General features: G+C 40.3%; 1 pseudogene; it reads right to left on the reverse strand.

Annotated features, from left to right (window-relative positions):
• Positions 1-2,336: 2,336 nt before the first annotated feature.
• On the reverse strand, positions 2,337-16,610 carry LOC122792465 (annotated as a pseudogene).
• Positions 16,611-17,554: the final 944 nt, after the last annotated feature.

Genomic DNA, 17,554 nt, shown 5'->3' on the forward strand with positions numbered 1-17,554 from the left:
AGTCACTTCTATTGGAAAATCTCAACTCTTACACGGATCCCAAGTAAAATAGCAGCTTCTTGATCTGTATTACCCTTCCATCTCCCAGGTACAACTGAGTGCGGTTAACCACACCTGTGGAATGCATCAAAGCTGTAGTATGTTATACTTCTTGCTCACTTCCAGTCACATTTGGATTTGTCACTTACCAGTTGTAGCATTTACCTTTTGAAATGAAGTTGCTGTTGGAATGCATTTGAAAGTGTTATGACTAGTTGGCATATTAGTATGCAGTGATAAGAAACTCCTATCCCACATTCCAGAGGACTGCATCAAGGCCTAATGTGGCCACACCATTCGAGTGAAATGTACAACTATTAAAAAGCCATTGAAGCCCATCAGTAAAAGCAGCATTTATGGTGATTTTGGTGCTACCATTTGTAGTAGATGTAGTGCAATATCATTAAACACCTACTACATAGTAGGTTGTAAATATGAAGCCACACTTACTAGTTTGAAGTGGATATGCTCGTGTAGAGGTAGCCATTAAGAAAATCTGAATTCCAACCAAGGCCTCATTGCTTCTTTTAAAAGGAGTAGTCAACTCACTTGTAATAAGTTAGTAGCAGACCACCTTTAAGGTCTACAAGGGCACAGTCTTTGCAATGCTGAAATAGCACAGCATGGGAACACTGGACACAGTGCAAGTCCAGTGAGACTAAATAACTCCCCATATACCACTGGTAAACACTGCTCTTCAGTACTAGCCGCTTACAATAAAGCAGCAACTTGTGCCACACTGACAGCATTGCATAAGGCAGCACTGGGGGATAGCAGCCAATCCTCCCCTAGACAGCTCAGGTGTTCCATTGTTAGTCTTCCTTTCTCCGATAGCAGTTACCATTGCTTGTTGAACTTGACAAGTCACAGTAGACACAATAGCATCAAGTCTACCCCTACAACCACTCTAATCCCTCTACCCTGTATGGTCCAAGCATGGAAGACAAGAACTACAGGATGCATCAACTGATAGCAGCCCATCCTTTTCCACAACAAGCAGGTGCCTACATGACTGTGGCAGAGCATTTTTACTAATGCTGCCTCTGCTCACCAACTCAGTATTTTTTGAAACAGTTGAAGCCAATCATACCTCTCAGCTCAGCCCATCCATTACACATTTCTAGTGTAAGGGAAAGGGGGCCAAACTCAAGCAGGCATCATAACAGTGGTTTGTGCCCATACCAGCCACCCAATGAAATAAAAGCATTTGAGGCAGGAACCCTGCCCCTGGTGGCCAACAGAATGCTTACAACACCAAGGGCATCCCATTTCCCCTCAATGTATGCTTGCCTCCACACCCTGTGAGGTGCCATGGACCAGTTTTACATTCTTCCGTTCTGAGCCTTGAGTCATACAATACAATGGCTTCAGAGGAAAGTGAGGGCAGAGAAACTTGAAGTTACACATGTAGGTTATGTCAACCATGTTCTCAGATTTATCAAGATAAAAAGGCAATTCTAAGACTGAAATATTTCAAAACAAGAATGAGTGCTGTGTAGTCAGTCAAGGGAGGAGTTATCCTGGCATGGATGTGCAACAACTTGTCTACTGTAGATTGGAGCATGTGCTTAAGTCAGTAAACAGTGGGATGGCAGTGTGCTTTGGAGAGAATGACAGCAATATTCCATCTTGGTATTTAGTATTATCTGAAACATTACTTGTACGAGCCTCCCCTGCCAACAAGTCTTAATTGTTTTATCACTAGATGGTGACCCAACTGAATGACTTTGTGCTGTAAACCACTAACCCTGCCAACTAGGAGGTTATGCCAAACATAATCCCCCCACCTAGAAGTTATGCCAGACATAACCCCCCTAAAATGTGTAATTATTTGGCAAATCTGTATGGGTTGGAGTCACAATAAGGACAGATGTTTTAGTTGGACTTCATATCCTTCAGAAAAGTGCTAATGCAAAACCTGTTATCAGGTTTCTCAGTTTGGAGTTTCTTAAAATCTGTCCCTGTTTTTGACCTTGTCCACCTGGCATTTTTGGTTATTCAGGATTTTGTGCTTTGTCCAGATTTCTTACACCAAGAGATTGAGGTAAGAGGCCAACTCCTAAATGTGGCCTACATTCCATGCATTGCATTCTATGACAAAGCTTTTGTATAGAACTAAAGTGTCATCAGTAAAAACTGCCATATGTGTGGTAGGTTGGATCTTCATAACATAGTATACCATTCACTACTCCAGTAGTGACCTATGGGAAAGCTATATAGCCAGGCAATATTTTGAAGTCTTTACTTAGCCAACTAGTTTGTGTACTTACTAAATGTCATACCACTCAAGTCTGAGGTTTCATTATTTTATTATGATCCATTTGTGTATTAAATACAGCACAGTCTCAATAAGTAGACTTGATTTGCTCACAAACAAAATCTGTCACTTTTTTGAAATCTGTTTTGACATCTTCACCACATTTTTCAGCCATGAGGTCGAGCAGAATTCCACAAAGTATGTAAAGAAAATGAGAAATTTTAGTTCAGTGTCAGACATTAGTGCAAGAATTCATACAAAATAGTTTAGCAAAAGAATGGAACAAAAGAGTACTCCAGACTGTTGGTCCTAGACAAAACAAACTGAATATTTGATTTGTTGGGCAAGTGTATTGTAGTCTGACATGGAGCACTTTGATGGGTTTCAGGATTAGGGGAAAAAGCTCACTGAAGGTTCCACACCAGCAGAGTGGGATATCTGTGGTCAGTGTTTGATGCTACACACCTCAGAAATATTCCATGGGACCCTTAAGATGTGCAGTGCTACTATCCCAGATGTGTTGGGAACTTATGCCACCCTTAATGCGAACCTCATGACATAGATGCCTAAAACTATGGCAACAGTAGCAAAGCTCTTCTGGAGTTTGGGTATACAAGCCATTATGTTGCTGCCCTCTAGGCCCCAGCTAGGGCCAGTGCAGCAAGAAAGGGCACCCTCATACAGCAGTCAACAGCTTTTATTCCTGGGTTTTGAGTAAAGGGAACACTCAGCTGTCTAGTTTTTTTGTTTACCAGGGTAATGCACCAATCTCAGTGGACTACTTGAAGGCACAGCCCAAGTGAAAAGCTGTTAATTGTTGTAATAGGTTCATAGGTTCATACTAGGCTATCTGCCCGAGGGCATTTACAAGCCTAGCCCATAGTTTTGTGGCTTACGCCACCCCTTTAGTATGGGGAACTATACCCATTATTTTGCTGTGCCTCTGTCGAGCAGTGACACTGAGGTAATCCCTGGGGTATATCTGCGATCTCCCATCCATTGGTCAAGATTTCTCTTGAACAAGGCCAGCGAGGTGCTCTGCCTCACATATACCGGGATTTTATTCCACAGCATAGGGAGTCTTTGGGTGACGAATCTATCCCTCCAGCACGTCCTATTAATAGCCGTGTCGAGGTTTAAGTCTCATCAAGTTTAATCACATGTAGTTTCCCCTATCCTTGTAAAATCTGAGTGCTAATCCAATTATCCCCGAGCATTAGCTTCATCTTATTCTAAATGATAGTAACAGGAAGAGTGGCTCTAACTTGGGGCCTTTACTTTTGTCTAAACTATGGGGGGACAAGATAACTGATTAGGCATGAACAAGAGCAAAGAAGTGACTTCCAGCACCAGAAGACTAGTGACCAATATGTTTGTCGTCTAATCTAGAGACCACACATGTTTACTGGCCACGTAAAACGGATCATCTCAGTACACCATAGCCACAAGGGATATTAAAATTTCTCTAACAGCTAGATTGATTTAGTAGTTAACAAGTTTTATCACCCATCTGGGTGATAATTTAACATGGGAAGGCATCTCAGTTTTTGGCCGCATATCCTTGTCTCCACAAATCCACACAGGAGAAATGGACAGTTACTAGAAATTCATGGGCTTCCCTCAGTCATTAAAGTATAGAACACCCTTACAGGTTTTTAGAGAAACCATGTAGTGTACTATTAAATTGCTACATAAAAACAAGACAGAGCAGGATGATCTCTATGCTCTAGCACCAGACTCTGGTAGTGCTTCTTAAGTACCCTTAGCAGGGCTGAGGGCATTAAAAAAAAATCAGCATCTTTAGGGAGTGCAGAGTTCCATGCTCCAAACACTAGTGCTTGTATGATATTGCTGTATGTGACTATATATTGGCTTTGGACTGTGTGCACATACCAGTGTGATGCCCTGTAGACTCCAGAAAAGGAGTGTAAACAGTCCTCACTCCAGACCCTGGGGCAGTCTGTTCAGATTTTAAGTGCAACTCCAGTTTGACATTGTGGCCATAATCTTTGTTACATACCATTCTCCTCAAGCGTTGCTCACATGCCTAATGCTATGCATCTTCATGAGTCAGATACCACACTCTCCAGCCAATATGGCCCTGAAAATGTAGCTTGACTTGGGGCTTTAACCAGCCAATTAGAGCACTTACCATTTTATTGCCCAGCTTGGTAATAAGTCATTGATGGCACTACTGTGGGGCACATATACAAGGTGAGAAGTTGTACCCCCATCTGTGTATGTAAGTAAATCAATACAAACAGAACTACCAGCCAGATGTTACAGTAAAGCAGGTTACTCTCCAGCTACTTGCAAGGTCACCCAGAGTACTAATACACAAGTGTCTTAATCACAAGCTCAGCCAATCCCATCTGGCCTACATCCAAGGAAATACCAAAACGAAGATCACCACGATGTAGACAGCAGTAAAACATTTTTAATGATCACACATAAAACAAGCGCTTTCGCATACAGTCAGGTATGCTTCATCTGGCCTACATGCAATTTTACATTTTCCTGCTGTAGACTACATTTTGCAGGTCCTGCATTTTTTGTAATTCTCAGCATACTACACTGACAGGTTGATTTTCAAGACAGCTTGTGGTGCCTTTTTACTGCTACAAAGCAGTGATATGGCAAGTGGCTTTCTGGATGTCAAGATACCTAGAGTATTGTTCAGACTGTTGGTTACTTTATACATTAGACTTTCTATGAATTACCAGCATTTTGGGAGAACTAAACTGTCCCCCTCCCCAAAGTACATTTGGGATTTCAAGAGTGGTCAAACGAAATTATACTATACACACTTATGGTCAAAAGTCACTTCAGGGAGTTTGAAGCATTCTATTTGTTTATATAGAGTGGGTTTCCTGGCAGACAGTCATATCCTGTTAGGCATTACAAAGTTTGGTGAGTCGTAATACAAGATGCAGCAGTATTTTATATTTGTTATTGGGGTAACTCCACTAACCTGAGCACCTCTTCTCAGAAGACAGCCAGGTTCACTGGGTGTTAATTGACAGTCAAATCCAACAGAGTTACTAGTCTATAAAATCCATTACTCTCAGCTGTGCAACACAGAACTGTAGTACTGCCCTCAGTTAGGAGCATTGTGTCCTCTAAGCCTGTCTAGGGTAGGAACAGTTCTGCACCCTGGGTGTTTTGTCAGTCTAGAACAGTTTAGTCTTTGGGTGTATTACCAAGATCCTGGAGAGTGATTGGATTCATATCAGAGTGTAACACAACTGATCCAGTGTTTCCAGTAAGATAGATGAACAAGTCCAACCAAGTATTCCTAAACTTGGAAAAGGAATGACAAGGTCCCAAAGAAAGACAGTTTGGGCAAAACTGTGGTGGTTTGAAGTCTCAGAAACATGGATGTTAATAACCTGCACTATTTCCAAGGACCCAATGAGTCCAGTACAGTGTTTGGACTCTGAGAGTCTCCTTGGGAGTGTGCATCAGGGACATCTGAGCACACACTGCTGTTTATTTTGGTGATGAACAGCTTCAGAAGACAGGCTGGAGGGAGCAGTTCAAAGTTGCTGCATACAGGGAACAGATCAAAGTTGCTGCATACATATTTAGTATTTGAGGCATAATGAGCATGAACTTAGTTGCTTTCCATTCCTATTGGTTAAAGGCAAATGGGATGAACCAGAGTTGCAATGGCAACAAATGTGGAAATTAGAAGCTGAGAAGATAGGTGAGAATAGTGGAGCAGGTTAACAGTTTAGAGTATCTGGGAGGGGAGTGGACAAGGAAGTCTGTAGGAGGTAAAAGTTAGAATCAGATTGGCTGCATGACAGAATGCTAAAGATGGTACAGAAACATTGGCAGTCAAAGCAGAGCAGTTGAGGAACATGAACTGCCAGAGATAAGTGGTTGGATTTGCATCTGCTGTCCCACACAGTGCATCCCAAGGTCAGGTGTGCCTGGCAAAGGTAGGAGTGGCATTGTATAGTAATTTGTCACCATGACACCCCAACCCCATGCAGGAAAATATAAAAGAAAAGGGCATCTGTTCCAGATAATCAACCCCCCCCCCCCCAGCCCCAAGAAAAGGGTGGCATGCAATAATTGCTTATGTTTATCAAGCAGAAATGCAGCATTTAGTACCACTACCTATACTACATCATTGTGGACCAATACTGAGATTTGAACACATCAATCCATTAGAACATTCCACTTTGATATCCATCTTTAGTGGCACATCTGATATGAAGTCTCATTTCACTTTGCTACCTCTCCATTAAGGACCTTCAAGACTGCCCCACCAAGTAGTCAGGTATCCTTACTCTATATAGCAGGAGCTCAGGAAAGATTGAGAGGCTGTTGGCTAGGTTTTATGAATGACTGAATCATGTGTGGGGGAGACCCTACACTTCTGTACCAAGAAACAATCCTGTGCGTCAAGCACCCATGTAACAATCCTGCTTATATTGTTCCTACAACTGGCCCATTCAGTTCCTCTGTCCTACAGAAATAGAAGGTAAATTTATACTTTTGACTATTTAGTGACTCAGCTTTATCATAGAACAAAAACTGATACATACTTGAGTTTCTATGCTATAGATGAGTGGCCATGCACTCAATCACCCAGAGTGGGAGCTTTGATAGTATTCAACCATATGTAAAGCAGGTTTTATGGTACTAGCCAACTTGTCCTTTGTTATTTTTAAGGAAAAAGTTACTCGCTTTAGAGTCTCCAGTGACATACGTCTTTATAAGCACACAAGACTAAGACTTCTGCTTCCTCACCAAAACCCTTAGCACCATACCCATCTAAAGTAGAATTCAAGAGTAAATTTACAAGAACCCAGATTTAGGGGCAGTTCAGATGCTAGTACCATTTCCTTTATCCATCCTAAACTGGAAAATTGAGAAGCTGAAAGCAAACATGCAAGGAAATTTTAGGGGCACCTCCAATATCTGAGCAGGCAGAAGACAAGCTCAATACCCTTACCCTGCTTTAACAGCTAATAATTCCCATCACCTCTATTTATTTTATTTTATTTTACTTTACATTTGTTAACCAGGGGTATCTGACAGAGCCGAAAAGACCCTTTTTTAGCAGAGCCCCAGGGAGAAAAGCTCCACACAGAAAAATAATTACAGATACATTTAGATATTTAGACATCAGTAGACACAAATTGCAATTGAGATGTTTTTACAGTGGTATGCAGCACATCAGTTAACAGCTGAGAGAAGAAACAAGAAAACATTAATTTAAAAATAAAGATAATTAGCTGATTTTGTGGTGTGCAGCTGAAATTTGAAACATAGGTAGAATATATACATAGCACATAGGTACAGTACACACACTGTACATTAGCTAGTGGAGTGAAAACTATCAAGTACACTAGGTTTAGTATGTGTACTCTCCATTAGGGCCATTCAGGACTTCCCTACCAAGTAGTCAGGTATCCTTACTCTATATAGCAGGTGCTCAGGCAAGCTTGAGAGGCTGTTGGCTAGGTTTTATGAATGACTGAATCATGTGTGGGGGACACCCTGCACTTCTGTACCAAGAAACAATCCTGTGCATCAAGCACCCATGTAACAATCCTGCTTATATTTTTCCTACAACTGGCCCATCCAGTTCCTCTGTCCTACAGAAACTGAAGGTAAATTTATACTTTTGACTATTTAGTGACTCAGCTTTATCACATAGAACAAAAACTGATACCTACTTGGGTTTCTATGCTATGGATGAGTGGCCATGCACTCAATCACCCAGAGTGGGAACTTTGATAGTCTTCAGCCATATGTAAGGCAGGTTTTATGGTCCTAGCCAACTTATCCTTTGTTATTTTTAAGGAAAAGTTACTCACTTTAGAGTCTCCAGTGACATATGCCTTTATAAGCACACAAGGCCAAGACTTCTATTTCCTCACCAAAACCCTTAGTACCATACCTGTCTAAAGTAGAATTCAAGAGTAAAGTTACAAGAACCCAGATTTAAAGGCAATTCAAATGCTAGTACCATTTCTTTTATCCATCCAAAATGGGAAAATTGAGAAGCTGAAAGCAAACATGCAATATAAATTTATGGGCACCTCCAATATCTGAGCAGGCAGAAGACAAGCTCAATACCCTTACCCTGCTTTAACAGCCTATAATTCCCATCCACTCTATTTATTTTATTTTACTTTATATTTGTTAACCGGGGTATCTGAGAGAGCCGAAAAGACTCTTTTTCAGCAGAGCCCCAGGGAGAAAAGCTCCACACAGAAAAATAATTACAGATACATTTAGATATTTAGACATCAGCATGGACACAAATTACAATAGAGATGGTTTTACAGTGGTATGAATCACATCAACAGTTAACAGTGGGGAGAAGAAACAAGAAAACATTAATTTAAAAATAAAGATAATTAACTGATTTTGTGGTGTACAGCTGAAATTTGAAACAAAGGTGGAATATATACATAGCACATAGGTACAGTACACACACTGTACATTAGCTAGTGAGTAAGAGTGAAAACTATCATCAAGTACACTAGGTTTAGTATGTGTACCTTATCTGCTTTCACTAGCCTGGGGAGCAGTCATGGCACTGCCAACTTTGCTTGAGATGTTGCCTAATGAGGTTTTTAAAGGAGGCTTTGGACGATGTGTTTTGTATGCTAGTGGGGAGAGAGTTCCGTTTTTTAGCCTCTGAACTACTATATAGTGTGTCTCCAAAACTATTGTAGCTGTTGGTGACTTCTAGTAGTAGTTTACTTGATGATTTAAGAGGCCTTTTGGCTGAGTGATGTTGTACTAGGTTTTTGAGGGCAGGACACTTTTTGGAGAGGTAATAGATAGAGTGATGGAGGCAGAGCTGATTGTACGTTAGGAGGTTGGGCAGTTCAAGCCAGTGGAGCTGGCTCAAAGCAGTACAGTGATGAGTTCTATATGAGCAGTTTGCAGTAAAGCAGGCAATTCTGTTATAGCAGGCTTCCATTTTGCTCAGTTCATTTTGTTGAGATTAGTCAGAATGGGAGATGCATAGAGTAGGGTGGATAGAAGCTGGGAGAGAGCAATGGCGAGCAATGGCTGATCTTGTGTTGTTGGTAAGAAAGTTTGATGCAGTAGAGTGATCCCAGTTTGGCATGTACTTTAATAGTTAAGTTGAGATGACTATAAAATTTTAGGTGGGAGTCTATGGTTATTCCCAATAGCTTAGCCTGTGCCACTGGAGTGACTGGAGTAGAATTTGTGGAGTAGATAGTGAATTGACTGTTATCAGTGTTAGAACTGGTTATAATCATCAGCTGAGTTTTCTTTGGATTTAGGATAAGTTGGGCTTTGGTAAGGTAGTTTTCAATGTCAGAGAATACTAGTTGAGTTGTTTGCAGGAGGGTCGGAATATTTTGTGCAGCACAGATTAAGGTAGTATCATCTGCATACTGAATGATAGATGCATGCCGTGTAGAGGTATGGAGGTCATTTGTGAAGACTGAACAGTAGTGGTCCTAAAATAGAACCCTGTGGGACTCCTATAGTTATGGGCAGTTGAGGAGAGAGAGAATTTTCCCATTTCACAGCCTGGTACCTGTCAGTTAAGTAGCTTTGGAACCAGGTAAGAGTGGAATTTGATAGGTGATATTGGTTTAGTTTAACAGGATTTGGTGTGAGACTGTGTCAAATTCTTTGGACATATCCAAAAAAGAGTTGACACCTGCAGGCCTTCATTTTTGAGATGGTTTATTGTGTCTGTGAAGCAGAGGAGGGCTGTAGTGGTACTATGGGCAGGTCTGAAACCATGTTGAGTAGGTGACAGCATGTTGTTGTCTAGGAGATATTTTAGCACGTGGGTATGGATGCATTTTTCTAGGATTTTTGCCCGGGGGAGAGTATAGCAATGGGACTATAGTTATTAAGTTCAGTGGAGGTCCCTCCTTTATGTATGGGTGTAACATAGGATATTTTCCAGAGTTTGGGCACATAGTTTTCAACAGCTGATCTGTTTATGAGAATGGAGATTGGGATAGCAATAGTATCTGCTGTGAGTTTCAAGAAATAGCTGAAGAGTAGGTCGGCTGCTGTTGACGAGGTTTTTAATTTGGAGAGCATGCTTTTGATTGAGGTGGTGGAAATTGTTTTGAGGGTAAAGCTTGCATTAGTATTATTTGTGCTGAGGGCATAATGAGGTTGGTAACTGTCCTGTGATACTAAGGAATAAATTGCGTTCACAAAATGGGAGTTGAATTGTGTTTCGATGTGAACTTTAGTGTCAGGGGTGGTTGGTTTGGGAGTATCCTTTTGGGTAGGTTTTAGTAGCTGGTTTACATTTTTCCAAAAGGTTGTGTTGGTATTTAGTTTGTAATGGCATGTAGTAGGATTTTTTGTCCAGCCTAATGCATTTTTTGCATGGTTGCACAGCTCTTGGTACTTAGTTAGGCTTTGTATTTCTTTGTTTTTTTATAGTAAAGCTGAGCCAGGGATTGTAGAGGTTCTAACCTTGATTTTGCACAATGGAGTGACAGTGTCTAAGTGTTGTAGAAATGTTTTGTTGAAAAATGCTACAGCCTGGTCAACTGGGAGGGTTTTAGGGGAGGTCCAGTCACAGTTGTAGAGTAGAGTATTGAGGACTTCAGTTGAGACATTTTTTGTTTCCAGTCGATTTATAGTTTGTGGTTTTGCACAGGTTTGTTCTATGTATACGGTACATTATATTGTGGTCACTTAAGGTATCTGGGAGACTGCATGTGTGGGGTTGTTAGTTAGGACCCAGTCAAGGATGGATTCCCTTTTAGATTTTTTTATCACATCTAGTTGGAATTTGGACTAGCTGCTGGTAGCCATGGAGATTTTAGATTACTTGGTGGTTCTGATATACACGTGAACCAATCTAGGTTGAAATCCCCAAGAATAAGGGTTTCTTGTGAGTATGTGGAAGAACACCAGGATAAGAAGTCTTCAAGGCTAGCAGGTGTATTACCAGGTGGAATATAGATGGCAATCATGGTAATGATCTTTTTAGGGTGAAGCAGAAGTTGTGAGATAAGTATGTCCTAATTATTGGGGGAAGGTTAAGAGTTTGGTATTTGACAAAGTTCAGTTGGACTTGTACATTAAGGCAGTTCCACCCCCTTTACAAAGTGGTTTGTCTTGTCAAATGATATTGTAGCCAGTAGGGAGAACTTCTGAATTAGTTATGTTTTTATTTAGCCAGGTTTCTGTTAAAGCAACTATGTCTGGGGAGTAGTGTGCTTTTGTGGCCTGGAGTTCAGGTGTTTTATTTTCACTGCTTCTAATATTAATATTTAGCATTATGAGATGGTTGGATTTGCTGCTGTTGTTGATTTGCCCAGGGATGAAGATAGTGCAGGTATCATGTTCCGATAAGTGGGTTGGAGTAGTTTGTGTTAGACAGGATGGATTTGGGCCAGGGTTGGGGTGGATGTTCCTACTTATGGTGAGCCTGGTGCTGAAATGCTGATACAGATGTTTAAGTTTGGTGATGAGTGTGAGAAAGTATTGTGTTTTTTTGGAGAACAAATGATTGCATATGCGTTTAGTTTTGAATTGGTCAGTTATGTAGTTCTTGAACAATTGTGGGCAGATATTATAATAATGTGCGGTGTCGGATCTATATTATATATTCGAACGCTTATATGTTCAAATCGCTAAAGAACGAACTTTAGTGATCGAACATTTAAACGTTCAAATATAATAAAAAATATTAAAAAAAACATGAAGTAAAGGGTTTAAGCAGAGGGGCAAGCCCCCCACATACCCCACTACTTAAATATACCAACTCCGAGATCGTACTTCAGTCTGCTACAGTGCAGAAATGGAATATTTCCCATTTCCTACACTGTAGCGTGATCTTGGAGTGAGTATATTTAAGTAGTGGGAGGTGTGGGGGTTAGGGCGGGCTTCACTTGCTTCCCTGCTTACACCCTTTAGTTTTTATTTATTTATTTATTTTTACTTTTTTAATATATTCAAACATTTAAATGTTCAATCACTAAAGTTCGTTCTATAGCTATTCGAACATTTAAGCGTTCAAATATATAATATAGACCCGTGGTGTCTGTATATGAGAGTGCAAAATATAGTGTTTTGCTACTAAGTTTAGGGATCTTGCTAGAGTGATAACTTGTGGAGTTATAAAGAATTATGAGAAGACAGAACAGACATAGTTGTGTGATAGTCATGGTTATAAAGTTTAAGTTAGTTCTAGGTGGAGGTGTGGATAGGAATTACAGGGTTGTACTGTATGTGGATGGGTAAGTAGTGTGGGGTGATGTAATAATGCCTAGATGGAATGTGAGTGGTTGGGAGTATTGTGTGGTGGAGCAAGTGGGTGTGGGGTAATGTGATTTGACTTGAGGAGCTGTGATTGGTGGAGGTGATGTGAGGTGTGGAAGTGATGTGTGGTGTGGGTGTGGTTGGGATTACTATAAATGTAGAGGTGGGGGGATTGGGACTCTATATCTTGGAGGCTGCCAAAAACGTTGCTGGCCTTTCATGTTCTGTATAACTTAACACTCTGAACCTAAATAGAACCGGTGCTGGAGGAAACTCTCCTTCTGAGAGCTACACCATGCTACCACATCAGCAACACAGATCCATTAAAGTATTAAGAGTAGTTTCTGGAATAGTTTGCCCTTGTGTATTAGACTTCCTGAGAACCCATTGGAGTCAGACTGGGTGATGGGTCTTCATTTGGGCTATTTGGGAAATTAATAGGGAACAGTTTCCCCACACTAGTAGGGAGTGCAGCAGTGCTTTTTGCTGTATGCCTTGGCCATGAGCTCATTAAGGACACAATTTCTTGTAGTGTTGCAGTTATTCTGCTATCAGGCAACACATTAAGATTACTAACCAAGACTATATAGACAAGCTACATCAACAGGATTAAAATATGGAAAGCAAAATTAACATTTAGGGTGCTTATCAAGTTCAGCTCTGTTTCCTACAGAAAAAGCAGTCATCTGCCCCAAAATCACTTCTCCGTACCTTGATCAAAAATTTAAAACCCACTACACTTTCTGCTGATCAACTCCCTGCCGAGTACCTACAAAAATCAGCTGATGCTATTGCTTACCCCATCTCAATACTAATCAATCGAACCATAGTAGAAGCTGAAATTCCCACCATCTGGAAAGTATCCTATGTAATCCCACTTCACAAAGGAGGCAGCTCTACTGAATTCTCCAATTATACTCCAATAGCTATACTCTCTCCACTTGCAAAGATAACAGAAAAATGTATTCATAGACAGCTCATGCAACACCTAATACAGAATCACCTTATGGCAGACACTCAGCATGGCTTCCGTCCTCATCACAGCACTACTTCAGTCCTCCTAGCCTTTACCAACACCATAAACCATAATCGCAACAATAATTATATATCCTCAGCCCTCTTCTTGGATCTTTCCAAGGCATTCGATATGGTTGATCACCAACTTTTAATCCACACCCTGCAAATATTCTGTCTAGATACTAGAGCCCTTTAATGGTTTCAATCATACCTGAATGGTCGACAGCAGGCTGTTCTCTGGCAGAACAAACTCTCTAATCTTCTACCTAACACCCTTGGAGTACCACAAGGCTCTATACTAGGGCTCTTGCTGTTCTTCATCTTCATTAATGATCGTTATACTGTCATCCCAAAAGTGAGCTGTATCCAATATGCTGATGACTCTACTCTGATGTGCTCGGCCACATCTCTAATAGAGTTATGGTCAGCTACCCAGACCACCTTTAATATAATAGAAAACTGGCTTTCTGAACATCATCTGATCCTAAATCCAAAAAAAACTAAAATGCTCTTATTTTCACCAACACGTAGGTCTACCGCTTTCACCTTTACCATAAATTCAAATGATGGCACAATAATCTCCCCTGACCCCTCTACAAAACTATTAGGTGTAATCATAGATAATAATCTAAAATTCAACCTACATGTTAACCAAACCATCAAAACCATCAATAAAAAATGAGGGTCACTTTACAGAATAAAAGCCTTCCTAACCCCTCCAGCTAAAATTGCCATAGCTCCCTCTCACCTTCTTTCAACCCATCTGTATGCATCCCCTCTACTCTCTAATTTTAAACAAGACTGTCCTTAACAAACTCTCAGTTTGCTACAACCACATTGCCAGGTTTGCCACTGGGCTGCCTTTTAGGACACATCATTGCATCAATCTAAATCAGCTTGGGTGGCTTGAACTACCCAGCCTAATACAGTATAACCAAATGATTATGGCCTATAAAATCCTCTATAATCCGGACAATACTCATGCACTTAAAAATATTATCATCCCCTATAACAATCCTAGACCACTTCGATCCTCTAATAAACTACTAATTCAGACTAGCAAAATTAATAACACAGCTGGTGACTCTCTCTTTGCAAACTCTGTAAGTAGACCCTGGAACTCTCTTCCAGCTGATATTACCTTACTTTCTACCTTAAGTCAATTTAAAACTAGACTCAAACAACATTTGTCACTTAACTGGCTATGTCAATGTATCAAGCCTGGCTAACTCTCTCTAGAATGTGTAAAAATCTTTTAACCAGTTTACTGTGTAATTTAATTTAATCCTGACTTATGCTCAGGATTAACTCTAACCTGTGGAACTTGTTTAACTTGCTTACTTATGTAATCACTGTAAATAGTCTGTTTGTAATATGTAACGCTGGTATTATGTTATGCTGTATCTGTTTACCCTTGGAGCTTTTCTCCCCTGGCCTCCGCTGAAAATGGACATGCATCCAGTCGGACTATCCTGGTCAACAAATGTAAAATAAATAAATAAAATAAATTATTAACTCTCACTCAGATCTTAGTTTGTTACAGAACTCAGACAACTTACTTCAAATTCCTTTACGTACACTTTCAGTTCCACAGCATGCTTCTTGCCTAAAGGCTCAATAATAGCTTTTAATAATAGCTAATAGCGCCATGTTTTCTACTTTTTAGACAATATCATTCAGAGCAGACAAAACTTTCTTGTCATGGGTGCGAACTTCTGACAGACCTTCAAGTTCTGCATCTGAGGCAGTTCCTGCAATGGGCTGTAGTTCTTTGAAGTTTGTGAAGTAGCTCACATTATGTGGGTGCTCTTTGAACATTCTAGAAAAGAGAACAAACATTAAAACATTGATGACGGATACAATTACACCAATGTAGTGTTTTAACAACATAACATTCAGTTAAAGTAACCTCTACAGCAACAAGAGTTAGTGCTAATAATGAAGTCAGACCTCTCAACCAGTTGGGGACAAATTTCAACAGAATCAGGGACAAGTCAAGAAAAAATCAGGGACAATCAGGGACACTTTTAAAATATTAGTGCTATTGATTTGAAACATTGACAGAATCAGAGCATATGAATGAATATACATTTTCTGAAGTAAAAGAAGTCTATAACTCTTAATTATTGTCATTATTCATTAAGTGTAATTCACCACCTTTCCTCCAAAAGTTACTAGTTTTAAGAGGGATTAAGAGGGACAGAGCTAAAATCTGAGTCAAAATCAGGGACGTCCCTGAAAATCAGGGACCGTTGAGAGGTATGAATGAAGTACAAGACAAAAAACCTGCCTATGGTCCAGACAAGCAAGCCTCACTTAACAGCTCAAACATCTGAGGCACAGGGAGGGTGGGAACAGCATGCACTCCGGCATACACAATAAGTCACAAGCAGTGGCATTTACAAAGCACAGGCAGCAAATGTGTCACACAGAGGTAGGTATATGTGCCGGTGTGCTCCACTGCATTAAGCCATAAAAAGCTCCTGTAAATAGCTCAGGCCCAATATAAATAGGGATCAGAAGACAAGCTAATGGTGAGCTATAGGAGCAAATTACAGAGAGAAACTATGCAGTGTGTTCTTATTACTAACCAGGAGACCATACTCTAAGCAGAGAAAGAAAAGTTTGGGATGAGGGGAATAATTAACCTTCAACCCTTCATGTTATCAAGTGGAATCAATATGACAAAAAAATGATATAGAGAGAACAATTTGTTAACATCTTCTGGGGGGAACAACGTGCATACACACAGTCCCCAATTATGCCTCTTAGTTTACCTTGTAACTCAATTAAGCCAATGTTTACAAATATCCACAGTTTTGGGCCTTTGTCCCCAATTTTCAACTTTGCTTAAAATTCTTAGAATGTTGAGAAGTATGAATCAAGACATTTTTAAATACAAAGGATAAACCCAAAAACTAAAGTACAGTTTCAAATTTCTTCTAAAAAACTACCTGCTCAATACAATTGCTCCATTGTCCTCAGCATTTACATAAAATTTCTCCCAAACACTCCTAGCCTTCTGAATATCTTCAGCAGACAAATCCATTGTTGATCAATGCAGATTGAAAGAGAACATTCATGTATGGAAAGTATGTTAAAGGGTAATATTAAGAACCAGTGATGAGACTTTGGGGGATTAAGAAAATGTTACTCCCTAATTGTGTAGTAAGTATTGGGTGAAAGACTGCAACTTTGATTGAAAACCAGACATATTTTGCTGTTGGTTTTAATTTCCATGATATTTTTGGAGGATAGTATAGGCTACCTTCTACATATTGTATAACAGATATGCCTGAAACTTCAACCCTTCATGAAACCGAGACATATTTTGCTGAGATATCTTCCTTCACAGAAACTCTTGGGGCTTTAAATAAGACTTATGCAGCATTTGCCTGTAGTGTTGCAGCATCTGCAACATCCTTCCCTCACCAAGAATGATACAGTATGATCAATTTCAACAATTGGCTAAGCTTCTGGTATCATTCAAAGGGGATCCAGTGTCTGTCAGCCTGGGACGACATGCTCAACAAGCCTCGTTGCTTCACAAGAAACTACTTGCACCTGTCACCCCTAGGCTTTCTAATACTGGCCTAGGCTTTTGCTGTCCCCATAGTGCCTTTTTTTAGGCAAGGCTGAAAAGTCAAAACCACCTTTGTAAACAGCACAAATAAAAAAATGAGTGTTATGGTACTCAACACCAGGAGTTTAAATCTCAAAATGCACCCGCTCGAAGCACTCCTCAGAATGGAGAACGTTGACATCTGTGCAATAACTGAAACCTGGTTCAAGACTCCACAGAGCACCCCAGCACTATCGGGCTACAACTCATACCACATATTTCGGCCACATAACATGGACCGAAACACAAAAGAAGGAGGTGAATCCATATTCATCAAGGATACCTACACCTCCAGGTTAGTGGCGCAGCATGATACCTCTAAGATCATCCATGTGCAACTAACATCGGGCAAATCAGCAATGAAAATTGTG

The sequence above is a fragment of the Protopterus annectens genome, chromosome 1.part2 (genome assembly GCF_019279795.1).
Source record: "Protopterus annectens isolate FY-2018-M chromosome 1.part2, PAN1.0, whole genome shotgun sequence".
Lineage (NCBI taxonomy): Eukaryota > Metazoa > Chordata > Ceratodontiformes > Protopteridae > Protopterus > Protopterus annectens.